Source organism: Falco biarmicus, chromosome 4, assembly GCF_023638135.1.
Source record: "Falco biarmicus isolate bFalBia1 chromosome 4, bFalBia1.pri, whole genome shotgun sequence".
Taxonomy (NCBI): Eukaryota; Metazoa; Chordata; class Aves; order Falconiformes; family Falconidae; genus Falco; species Falco biarmicus.
Genome location: NC_079291.1, coordinates 94,755,329 through 94,767,802, shown reverse-complemented (window position 1 = coordinate 94,767,802; position 12,474 = coordinate 94,755,329). Strand labels below are relative to the sequence as shown.

Sequence of the window (12,474 nt, the reverse complement as noted above, 5' to 3'; positions counted from 1 at the left end):
AAGAAGGGCATGATTTAAAGAAGTGGTTCTCTGTAGCTACTGCAGAAAGCATAAAAATAAAGTGCCTGCAAAGATAATTTAGTGTGTGCATGAAGAGAAAGTTTCTGTATCTAAGTATGGGAAAATAGTGGCACAAGCAGCTCAAAAAACTCATGGAGCCTGCTTCAGTGGAAGTGTTTGGTTTTTTAATTGGCTGAACACATATGGGATGGCGTCAAGGCTCCCTTCTCCATCCATAGGGCTGGATTAAATGTTTGCTCAGGGTCTGTAACAGGACTACATCTCCTTTATACCTTGGAGCAAAAAAGCACTGGAATATAAATGTGAGGTAAATAGTCACTGTTCACAGTGTCATCCTCAGAACCCTGACCACAGACAGTCATCAAGACAGAGGTTAGTGGAGGAAAATTGTGGCAAAAAAGAAACTGAAAATAGCTCCTGCACATATTGATTTTTTTTCAAGCAGACAGGGTCAGCTCGTATTATATTCAGAAATCTTTCTGGTGGTTCTCAGGGTCCCTATGCAATCAAATTTGGTTCTTTCTGATTCTACTGCATTAGAATACTACATTCTCTCGTTATTCCCCCAAACACCTTATTCACAGTAAATAGAGCGTGTCCACTCATCCTTCTCCAAACCATATTAGGACCTGACTGCAACAGGGGCTGCCCATTTCTGTGTAATCTGGTCTCTGCTTTTGTTTCAAGTCATGAAACACTCCAAGAAGAAAGCACAGAATGGCTGGTTTTGCTTTTAGAACACAGACATGCTTTATGAGCAGTGGGTGCACATTAGCTGATGAAGAATCCCAACTGTCTGGGTATATGGGATAATTGTTCCACTTGGGACTCGTTAGCTAATTGTTAAAAGATTCTAAGGAAAAGTATTTCATAAATAGAGCACTAAATTTCCAGAAGTGTAATTACAGGCTGAATGCACATCTTTATCACCTGTGTTATCAACTACGTAAGCCAATAGCAAAATATCTTGTGGTGTGCTATCTCTGTTCTCTCTGTCAGTCTCAGGGTAGCATGTAGGATAATTACTAGCAAATTGAAAGGTTACATTTTTGATATTCCCATTTTTGTACAAAGATAACACAGTCAGCTTGGGATTGGTTGAAAATTCTATCCCTAGCATATAGAACCTCTGGTGGCAATAGTGAAGCACAAACTTGCAGAGGAGGAGAGAGGCACAGACCAAAGCGCTATAACCCAACTTCCTGACCTTGTTTTGTCAGTTCACTTTGCTGCTATGGGACAAGCTTTTACTCAATGTTAGAGAACATTGTTTGCTTATCGGAGACTTCTCAAGTTATTTTAGAAAATCATTGCTCTACTGAATAAGAAAATTCCAGAACCAAATTCCTGACCTATCAGTTCAGGAACTACTACTAAAAAGAAAAAAAGTGTAAAAATCATTCCTTACTTTCTGTAACCAAATGACAGAGGCAAAATACTGCTAATAAACTAGCAAGGCATTTGTACGGCACGAAGACTTGGAGCTGGGTCAATAAACAATTGCACTTTAAAGGAGAACCCAATCTTGTTCAGTCTTGATTCTAGTTAAATGAACAAAAGCATATTCAGAACCAGTCTCAGAGTGGTATTTGCTTTTCTATGGTTTGGCAACATCATGTGGAGCAGAAATACTGACCATCCCACAGTGCATCTGTGCTGTACACGGCACTGTCTGAACTAGGCATAACTTAATTCCTACCCCAGCATGAGCCGGCACTGGTCTTCAGTCCTAAACTCTGATCTCTGCTCAACATTGTACCATAGAGCAGCATCTGCTTGCTTGGAGCTAACTGGGGCACCACAGTACAGGCATGGCACAGCTGAGTTTGAGTTTGAGACCTGAGTGAGGCTGTAGCTATACACCGTTTGTATTGTGCTCTTCAGGTACCAGGAGTCATATAAGGTTTTCTAATTCCTGACAGCAGCCTACTACTGAGTCAAGAAGAAGAAGAATATCAGATAGATCTGTTAATTATCTCCTGAGCCATTGGTCCTGCGGCCCTGGAATCAATATTACATTGCCAGAAGAAAAAGTGAATTTAAAAACTGGACAGATCTCAGAAAGATGTATCATGTGTGATGCGTAGCACGATGCCCTAGCTGGTTTGGCTGCCCCAGCAGACCACTAATATATACATGGAGTGACTCTGTCTCTCTCCTGTAGGCCCGTGTCTTTCTCTTTGTAACCAGAAGAATTCCAGAATCCAATATGACTGCTTAATAAGGTAACACGCTCAGATACTTTCATTTCCAGCAGCAGTAGCTACTGCATGCCCCAATGTGATAGAATTTCAGAAGTCCTATAAATTACATTTTGCCTCCTCACCTCCAGAATGGATTTCCTTCATCCTTTCCTCTTTCAGCCTAATCCTTCAAGCCTTCTTCCCTGTTCCTTCTCAGCCCTCTCTGTTTCTTGTTTGCACTGCATCTCCTCTGGGAAGTTCATCTGCCTGGCAGCAGCATATGTGTGAGCATCAAGAGAATGGCTGGCAGGCAGGGAAAGAGACCCCACCTGAGTTACATATTAATCAACAGTGAGAAAAGGTCTCGCCATTTAAAGCGGATTAATAATCTAGTAATCTACTGGATGCTGTTTTCATCCCTTCACAGGCATGAGGAAGCCAGGTGGAGCTTTGGATACCGTTGCAATGAAAAAGGAGCAAACCTCAAAAGGTGCTGAGGGATTGGTAAAGAGAATAGTCGTAGCCAGACACTTTCCTGTCCCTCCACTGCCAAGGCAGGACAGCAGCAGCCACAGCAAGCTAAGAAATGCTCTTCAGAAACAGTAAGAGAAGGTGTCAGCACGGTATTTCCCTCTCAAGCACCTGAATTGTCAGAGGGTCCTCCTTCCAGCACCTGTCACAGCTGAAGTAGTAACAAATTTCCATACAAGAGGCTCAATCAGTTACTCTAAAGTAACACCACATCCAGACTTTGAACGAGTAACAGCATGACCTCTTCATGGCTAAAGCTAGAAACTATTTGTTTAAAAAAAATTAATAATATATTTTTCACAAAGAAGGCTGAACTTCAGGCTTTCAGTTCCCAATCTGCCTAGGATGGATTTTTGGTTTTCTATTGTCCCTTCATTCATGAACAAGCCACTTCATGATCACATAACCATGTGCGTGATTGATGGGAGGAGCTGGGGGGAGGTAAGTGGCATAATTTTGGTTGTGCTTTGAAATGCTCAGGGTTGGAAATGAAATATGAGATTCTCACCACTTTCCCTGCCTCACTTGATGGCAATTATGATTGCCTTAAAGATGCGAGATCTGTTGAAAGTAATAAATTGTTGATTGTTTATTTTCAGGGTAGACAACAATCAGCTTTTAATCAGCTTCCATCACCACTAGAGAGCTATTAACTCTCTTAAAAATAATTAGAAAACAGAAAAGAAAAATGTCCTCCAATTATTTTCATCGAGGAAACTGGGACTTTATGGGAAAAAAATAATCTTAAACTTCACAAAAAAAGTTAACTTGGTGGCACATTTAGTTCACTCTAACAATAAGATACTGTTTGCCAGAGAGGTGGGGAAACAAGACATGAAAAACTGAACCGTACTTCACATTTTTCTACAAAGGCTGCCACAGATAGTCACCCACCAATCTGAGTGCTGATTCATACACCTTGTCACAGCCACCACTGCCCTGCTTGCCCCCTTCCAAATCTTTCTCCGAAGGTTTTCTCCACCTTCTGTTTCCCAGAGCACTGTCCTTTTACCACATCCTCCAGGTTTAGTCCCATATTGGCAGCTGTTTCCCCTCACCTCCACCAAGTATAATTTGTCTGCGGTCATGCTCACAACGGCAGAGCTAAAGAAAATAACTGCCCTTTCTCCTTCTCTGGGTTGTGCTTCCTAAGCCTGTATGATGTTAGGGATATTGGCATCTGAGTAAGAACCAACATTTTCAGCCACCTGGGGTGGACACTCAGTTATTCCTGCTGAATTATAGATTTTTTTTTTAAGGAAACAAATTGCAGGAGTCTTCCATTTTTCTGATCTCTGACTATTCACAGAATCTTGTCTTTCAGATCCCCACAATACATTTTTTTCCATTTTTTAGTAAATGAACAGTGAACACTGTCCTGGAGGTAACAGTACTCTAGCTTAAGTACAATAACAAGAGCAGCCTCCAAATTTCAATCAGACTAGAATTAGCAACAGCAGATACTACCTTTCCGTTATTTCAGATAGACAACTAAACAGAGACCCTCCATCTCACATATAATTTCCAGAAGTTTTTCCCACCAGTAATCCCATGAAAGTATACCCTCAATATGCCTCATTCACCTCCACCCTATTGCCACACACACCTTTACCAGTAAGCTGGTTGTAACTCCAATGCACCCTCCTTGCCGGGAAGCAAGATAATCATGAGCCCTTCGCTAGGTCCCAGCTGCTGTCGCGCTCCTGTTGTTGAACTGCTACTCCACAGATATTTGCCTTTCAGGGTGGAGACCAGGCAATGTCCTGTGTGTACTTCTGCTGTAGGAGCAGTTAAGCAGCAAGCAGCCTTTGGTAAGAGACTGGGGGACAGGCATGCTTTTTTGTTACAGCATTGCAGGGAACCTGTCCTCAAAGCCAAGAAAGGACGCCCTTCTTGGTGGTAGGCATCAGTCAGATACATGTTCTCAGATCCAGTAAGAGCTAACTGAATGAAAGTTTAATGGACTGTAAAAAACAGAACAGACGGGGTTATGGATTCTAAGGGACCACTACCTAAAGACTATGTAAGGGGCTGAGCTAATTACGTACTCCCTCACCAGGACCCCAGTGCTCTATCTTTTTATTTTTTTTTTTCAATTGCCCATTGGAGATGAATTGTGATTTACTTTAAAAAGGGATTCTTCTTGTAAATTGATCACTGTTAGACCCATTTCACCTACTAGTGTCTCTTTAAAGATTCATAAACTAGAACACAGAAGTGAAACTCTCTCACTTTAACTGTTCCCATCTGAGTTTCCTGCACTGCGAGATACCTTTTTAAAGAGGCCTATGGAGTGATTGCATCATTTTTTCGAATTTTAGGGTTGTTGCACAAAGCATTTCCATAGCCTGGCCATAGGCAAGACAACCACACAAACTGAAAGAAGGCCATTAGCAAAGATAGTCACAGAACTGTTTTAGAGTAAAAACTGCTATTGTTAAAAATGTACTACATCTTAGGGACTATAGCAGGAATTCGTTAGGTCTTTTACTTTAATACTGATCACTAATTAAATGTAAAGCAGCAATGCTTATAAAAAAAATGGATATGGAAAAAATCACTTACTGGATTTATATTTTCCCCTCTCCAAGTGAATCCCCTTCCTCGCAAATGACAAGCCAAGATTAGCAAGAGAGGCTTCAGGTAACCAAACCTTCACTCACCAGAGGGTACCACTGCATCCAAAAAGAAAGATACAGACTTTTAATTTAGAGCTGCACCTTGCACGAGGTAAACCCCCCTTGTTTTCACATAGCTATCTACTGCCAATTTAGTCAAATACCTTGGATTTCCACCAGGGATGAAGTCCTGCCCACCTTTATCCTCCCCCAAAATTCACAGACACTGCCAAAATTCCCTTCTCTGCTCACGGATGCTGTTCGGTAAGCACCCAAAGGACATTTTCTAGAGAGTGTAACCACCCTTATTTTACCCTGTTTGTCCTTTCTCTTTTTCTGAGTTGATGGCTTTGAGTAAACAGAATGAATACTTGGGAATTTATCTGTTCAGCTTCATTCGGATTGTACAATTTTGAGGAGGTATTTGTGAGTATGATGTTTCTTGTAGCATCTGTATGTCAGAAAGACAGTATAACTCACTTGGTGTACGGACACCGCTGCATAAAACAGAACAAATGGCTGGAGGAGGGTGTGGTTTATAATTTTAAATTATTTTTGCACTCCAGCCAAACACAGCTGGTTTCTTAAACCACAGTTTTGTCCTTTTTGAATACTCAATTGTACAAGATTTCCTAAATATTTCTGTTTGCAATAGTACTATCCAACTTATTACCCAAGAATAGCAGTATTGCATAAATAATCTATTACCTCTTTTACCTGAAGGTCTCAATATCTAGTCTTCAAGAATATGAACAATTTCTAATTTAGTAACAGAATATTCCCATGATAGTCACCCTAATAGGAAGGTATTACTTTTTGAAGGTTCCTGTTCTCCACTCAGGAGGATTTAGGGTCAAATAGATCATTCAATGACAGTGCGTCCTCTTCCAGCAGAGCCCCACAAGTGCGGGGAGAGATCAAGAGCAGGCTGACTCTCGTGTGCAGAGCCAAGACCCACGCGCCATGTGTCAGCATTCAGGCTAGAAGCAGGAGTGTTGCACTGAGGAGGCAGCGGGCATTGTCATTGTTGCTCTGTGCCAGGATCTAAGTAAGCAAAGTCAGCAGAGCTCTCTGAATATGGCGCTCAAGCCTGGCTTAAGCTCCATTGCAACAGTCTAGACACAGCTGTAGGTTAGAGAATCCTAGAAGGGTGTGGGTTGGAAGGGACCTTAAAGATCATCTAGTTCCAACCCCCGTGCCATGGGCAGGGACACCTTCCACCAGACCAGGTTGCCCACCCGTCCCAAAGCACAGAACCACGGCCATATTCTGTCTGAATATGTTTCAGAGCGAAAGCAAAAATCCTGAGGTTGCTCCCCTGGCACAGCAGACCAGTATCAGTATCTCCACTGTGAACGGGTAAGTTCCAGCTGAATTCACACAAGGAGCAGGATTTTTCTTTCTTAAAACATCTCTAAGATCTGCTGAGCACGTAATAAAAATGAAGACAAACCAGACTTGAGAGCTTTGCAACTAATTTTTCTTGGCTCTTATTTACATCTTTGATTCTGGCAGTCTTCCTCTTCTGAACAAAAAACGCTGGCTCCTATTCGTTGCTCCTAACATAGCAAAATCCATAGCCTGGCAGGTGTTTGCTACTCATTTCATCGACACAAGTATTATGTTTAATCAAAAGCTGAAGCAAGGCAAAATGAATAAAACAAGATAAAACAAGGTAAAGCCTGAAGAACCAGTCTATTCTCAATGCTTCGCAGTTTGGCGGGGTGTTGCTGGGTAGAATCTCAAAGAACAACATTTGTCTGCCCAAATCACACGCTGTATTGTCAAACGGTTCCACGGAAGCACTACAGAGATACCTACAGAGACTTCTCAGCTCATGTCCTATCTACCAACCAATACCTTACCCAGAGATTTTTATAAAGCCCGGAGAGATCCAGTTCCTTCCCACGGTACGTATGGCCTGCCTACAACATACCCCTCTTTCTTATCACACAACTGAACTACTTCAAGCAGAACAGCCGTGAGTCTAGCATTAAGAGAAGGCAAAACCTGAAAACATGAACCAGCTAGCTGCAGTCTTGCCCCAGAAAGCTAATGGAGATGTCTAGAAAAGAGGAATAACCAACCTTCAAAAAAACCACTGGACAATGCATTTGCAACAGAAAGGCGGTGACCCGAGGAGCTGAAGCCGAAGCTCAGCCATGCTTGTCAAATGGTGTATTTGTAGCTGCACTGAGATTTGAGATTCAAGCTTGAAAACCAGCATGACTTAGGAGTCACTTTGAATTTAAGCATGAGAATTGTGAAAGTCCTATTCAAGGCACAGTACTACACACCTAATTATTCCCACCAGGGAATACACCAGTGGAACTTGTGTGGGTGCTTGCTCTATTACATGAGACCCAAAAAAACGCAAAAGAATTTGTGATGCAGAGCAGCCCTTCCAGAAAAAGGCTGTTTATCTCCTTCTTTACTATGATCAACTAATATGTCTTAATAGAGGAGCTCCTCCTCACAGCTCCTCCTCCGTACTGTGTACCCTGATGAGATCTACACAATATCAAAAGCAACACTGGATGAAAGACAGAGGCCCCAAGATGTCGCTTTTTCATCTTGTATAATTTGTAAAGCTAGTCAAGAAATAGCAAGCAATTTAGCCTGGAATTTTGCCAGCTCTGATATTCATAGCACATGTGATCAAAGAGCAGAATTTGCCAGTCACTGGAAAAACAATCAGGCTCATAACCTGACTTCCACCACCGAAGACAAAGCCCGTAAACATTACTGTTGATCGGAGTGGAACTGTTTTCATCAGGCTGCATTGCACTAGACATCAAACATTTGCAGAGTCAAGGCCTACGTAAGCTGAAGCTGGGGCAGATAGTTCCAAGCATGTCACATTCCCAATACATGAACAATTTTCAAAAGAATAAGCAACTGAAGACCCTATGAAACCACACTGAAAATTAAAGACAAGGATATCGTAAATGGATTTTACATAATACTCCAGGTTATGTTACAGCATATTGACATATACAAGAAATTAAAACAGCTAATTCATCTTACTACCTTCCACTGATAATTTTTTAATTAAGTTACTTATCTTTATCTACATATTTAAGAATGTAGATCTTTCATTATTCGTCTCTTAAAGAAAATCAATGTTATCCTGATTTGCTACAGCTCAAAGAGAGCAGTATTATCTGAGGCAGACTGATAGAAAAATAATTCATTAATTTTATTAACAAGCCCTAAGAAAATGCTATTGAGCATGTTTTCATACTCTTAGAAGTCTGAATTATGAGGCAAAAGCTTAATGGTGTTCAGTATGACTAAAATACACATAATGGACTTAAAAAAAAAATTACAAATACAAAAAGAAAAGGGATAAAGATATTAAAAGAGTCCAATGAAATGTTTCAGAAAGTTCATCCTTAATACTGATTATATGATAAAAATCACTATCAAAAAGCTTCATACTCTGTAATGAACGAAGAGACTGGAAGCTAATCCGTAGCACGGGTTAGAGTGTCTAAATGCCCGTCCACCACACAGTTTTGAAATATTTGCACATCAAAACACAGTCTGGTTTTACACTTGGGATTCTAAAGCTTTATAAAAGACACCATGAAAAGAGTAAACTTTGAATCTGCATTTCTTGAGGAAGCAGACTTTTTCTAGTCATCTTAAGTGTCCTTTTCTTCTCAGGGTGACCTTAACTTTCAGATTTGCAAAATGGTTTCCTCTTGTGTTCAATCCTACTGTGTAATAAGTTTTAAAAATGACTATTTATCTTCTTTAATATATTAGTTATATGTAGCAGGAGAAGCCTCTGTGGGAATTTTTGCTATCGAGTTTGCTCAAGCTTAAGTCAATGCTGATTTAGAAAATACAACTTACGCTCAGTAACAAACAATCATGAATATATTTATTGGAATAACATCTTTCCATTCTCCTCCAGCAGCGTGTTTAGTTTCTCCCTTGCAATACTATATATCGGTGTATATTTACAGTGACCAAGGCAATTTGAAAGTAATGCTTTTATGTTGCCCATCTTATTACACTTTTACAAGCCTGAATCACTGGCGTTTGGGAAACAAATAGATCCGATGGTTCTGAAAAATGTAAATGAAATGCAAATTAACCAGGCAGGTATACGTTATATTTATTTTCTGAAAAGTCAGAATCGGCGCATTGCTCAAAAACTGCCTGTTGCAAAAGTTGTATTTAAGCAAATGTAAATATTTTTAGAATTTGCCTTACTAATCATGACCTCAGCTGCTTGCACCATGTAATGACAATAATGAATAAACATGCTGTGCTTATGAAGAACTAGAACCTAACAAGCTGATCAATTGTTAATTCTATAAAGTGACTAAAACGTGTCTCTACTATCAATAAGTAAATCAGCTTCTATTTGTGGTACTAATGCACCTTGTACATATCCTCCAGCTATCCTGCCCTTCTCTATAATAATGTAGTTATCAGTTTGGTCATATTTAAGTACAATCTGAACAAGATTTGGTATTATTTTCGTCGTGAGGGTGGAAAAATAGAAGGAAAAATGGTTTGGTTGTTTAAAGAGACACATTACATTTGTTTGGAGGATGCAGATTTTCCATTTGCCCTCCAATTAGTTATACAAAATCATTCATTAGAAAACCAATTATTTTATAGTATTATTGTTAAATCTTACACGCTATTACCAAACAGACATTCCAGAGAAAGCGGCCTTTTTATTGTTAAACCCCTCTTTCTCTAAGCCTCTGTAACAAAGAATTTAAACAAAAGACAACTATGCTCATTAACTGTGACAGAAGATGTTACTTCTGTAGAAAAAAGCACTTAACGCAAGACCAGTTTGGCTTTATCCAGTCTCTGTTTTCCTCTTAGACAAGGAAAACAGAATGTGTATGAAGTTTTCAGCCATAGTACAATTATGTATGTCCCAAATATACTGATTACAAATAGCTGCCAGTCCCCACTACATTTCCAAGCAAGACTTAACAGTAATAGTTTATTCATTGCTGAAGATTCTGTTCAAGAAGAATGTGTAACACTGGCAAAAACAAAAAAAAAAGCAAGAGTTTTGCTGAAAATACCTGTTTTCCTTCTCTTTCCTACAGAATTCTGCAAAGACGCTGGGTGAACGCAGCTACCTGTTCATCCACCCGGCCACACAACTCATCTTGGTCTGGTGTGCAACTAGCGAGCAAGCATAACCTGGAGCATGTCACAGGTGAACGATGCGTGTTGGCCGGGTAAGTAATTGTATTTAAAGTTGCTGCACCTTTTTCAGAGTTATAAACAGTAATTGTTCTTAAAGGTTTAGGGCTTCTATGTCTATTTTATTGTTAAACTGAAATATGTATCACAAAACATCTACAGGAAGGAAATGTTCTGGAGGGAAATGCTATTAAGTATGTGGATAAGCTCAATACCAATTAATATCTAGCACTTAACGAACCAAATGAACCTATTCATTTCTCAGGTGCAAGGTTACACTAATTCTGCCAGAAATTGTGCTGCTTTACCTCAGATCCATCCCTCTGTGTCAATTTGGTGTAGAAAAGGAGGGACAATCCCTTTTACCCAGTACTCTCTTAAATTAAGAGAATCAGTGCAGGTTTTTAGAAGTAATTTTTTTTAACTACGTTTTGTTCTTTTAATGTTCTCTGAACAAAAACAGATCTATCGTTAAACAAAAGCAGAATGAATCATCTTAGCAGCGTGCCAAGAATATGGGGATAATTCAGTACTAAAATAATAATTATGCTTTTTCCCCCTTCAGCCCCAGTTAAGCCTATACACCCTATAACTGGTATTTCCACAGTTAAACTATTACTCCAGTAGTACCTTTCAGCTAAACAAGCCAATGTTAATTGGCTGATATTCTTCCAAATAATGGATATTAAGTCAAGGGTTCAGAGACACTGTTTGAGGGAGTAATGTAACTGGAATACACACATATGACAACCTTTCTATATTCCAGAAAATTACTAATCCTTTTTTCAGATTCAATGGCCTATTTTACGTGCAAGTCCACTCACTGCTGCAGATGTGTGTTTAGGGAAAATTTTATAGCACTTGACTTCTAACCGTGGTGATTCACAGTCATTAAACTGACAGTGCTTAGTACAAACAGTAATGCCATCGATACGAGCCCACCAGACAGCCCGAATCAGTCTTTTTACAGCTACCTGCATTCATGCTGGGCCAATTCCAGCGAAATCAGTAAAACACTCGGGGAGTGAGGCACAGCTGCATATATACAAAGAAGAAAAGGTTTAGCCTCCTAACCATGCCAGCTGGCCAACATTAAGTTCACTGGCTCACTGCATCCCAGTTTTCCTTGGGGAGGCAGCAGTGCCATGGCCCAGAGCTGGTTTCAGAGCAGACCAGCCACAACAGCCTTCCTGCCTTCCTTCTTCTCAGCCATATGAGTCTGGCTGACAAGATTCCTTTCCCGGAGTGCTCAACAAGGCACAATCCCTGGAGCATACCTGAGCAGGATGGGGGAAGGCTCATCCCCTTCCCCTCGCAGCTGATGCATGTAGTGCACAGGTGGCAGCGGCAGAGGGTTGTGGGGCATCACAAAGATTTCCTTTGTGCTCCATTGCATTTTCTAGGAACAGGGCAAACAAATATCCTGAACACAGCTCTGGCATTGCCACGGTCCCTGGCAATGGCCAGAAGTGAGGACAACAGCAAAGGGGAAGAGATGACCCCTTCTTCCTTCCTAGTAAACCTACGTGCTGAGCATTTGCCAGGAAATTGGAAGGAAATCAGCAAGAGGGTGGGCTGCCTGAATGCCCAGCAAAGGGACCACCACCAGCAACTACAGCTTCTCCATTTCCTTTTCAGAATTATAGGGGGGGAAAAAAAAAGAGTCCCGAAAATAATTTAAAACAAGGCATATTAACCCCGCTACTTGTGTCCAAAAGCATACTTCCATTAAAGACCTCAACCACAACTGTTTAATAGTTTAAAACAAACAAGAAGATTCATTTAGGAGTCTAAGTTAAACAATTTTTGCTAGGAAATTGTAATATGGATGCATTATATTCATTTGTGAAATAAGGCATTTCTCTTCCTGTCTCCAACATTATTAGCATGTTACAGTGGCTTAAATTAAAAAAGAAACATTTATTTTATCACCC

The 12,474-nt window shown here is 40.3% G+C and overlaps 1 protein-coding gene across 9 annotated transcripts in view; it reads right to left on the bottom strand.

The window, feature by feature from the left end:
- TAFA4 (TAFA chemokine like family member 4) overlaps nucleotides 1-12,474 on the bottom strand; it is a 93,821-nt gene that overhangs the window by 63,192 nt on the left and 18,155 nt on the right. For 3 of the 9 annotated variants that reach the window (XM_056338518.1, XM_056338519.1, XM_056338517.1), the window contains exon 2: nucleotides 5,301-5,410. The exons of the other annotated variants lie outside the window; for them this stretch is intronic. The gene's annotated coding sequence lies outside the window, so the exon portion shown is untranslated. The remainder of the gene's footprint in view (nucleotides 1-5,300; nucleotides 5,411-12,474) is intronic. 9 annotated transcript variants of the gene reach the window in all.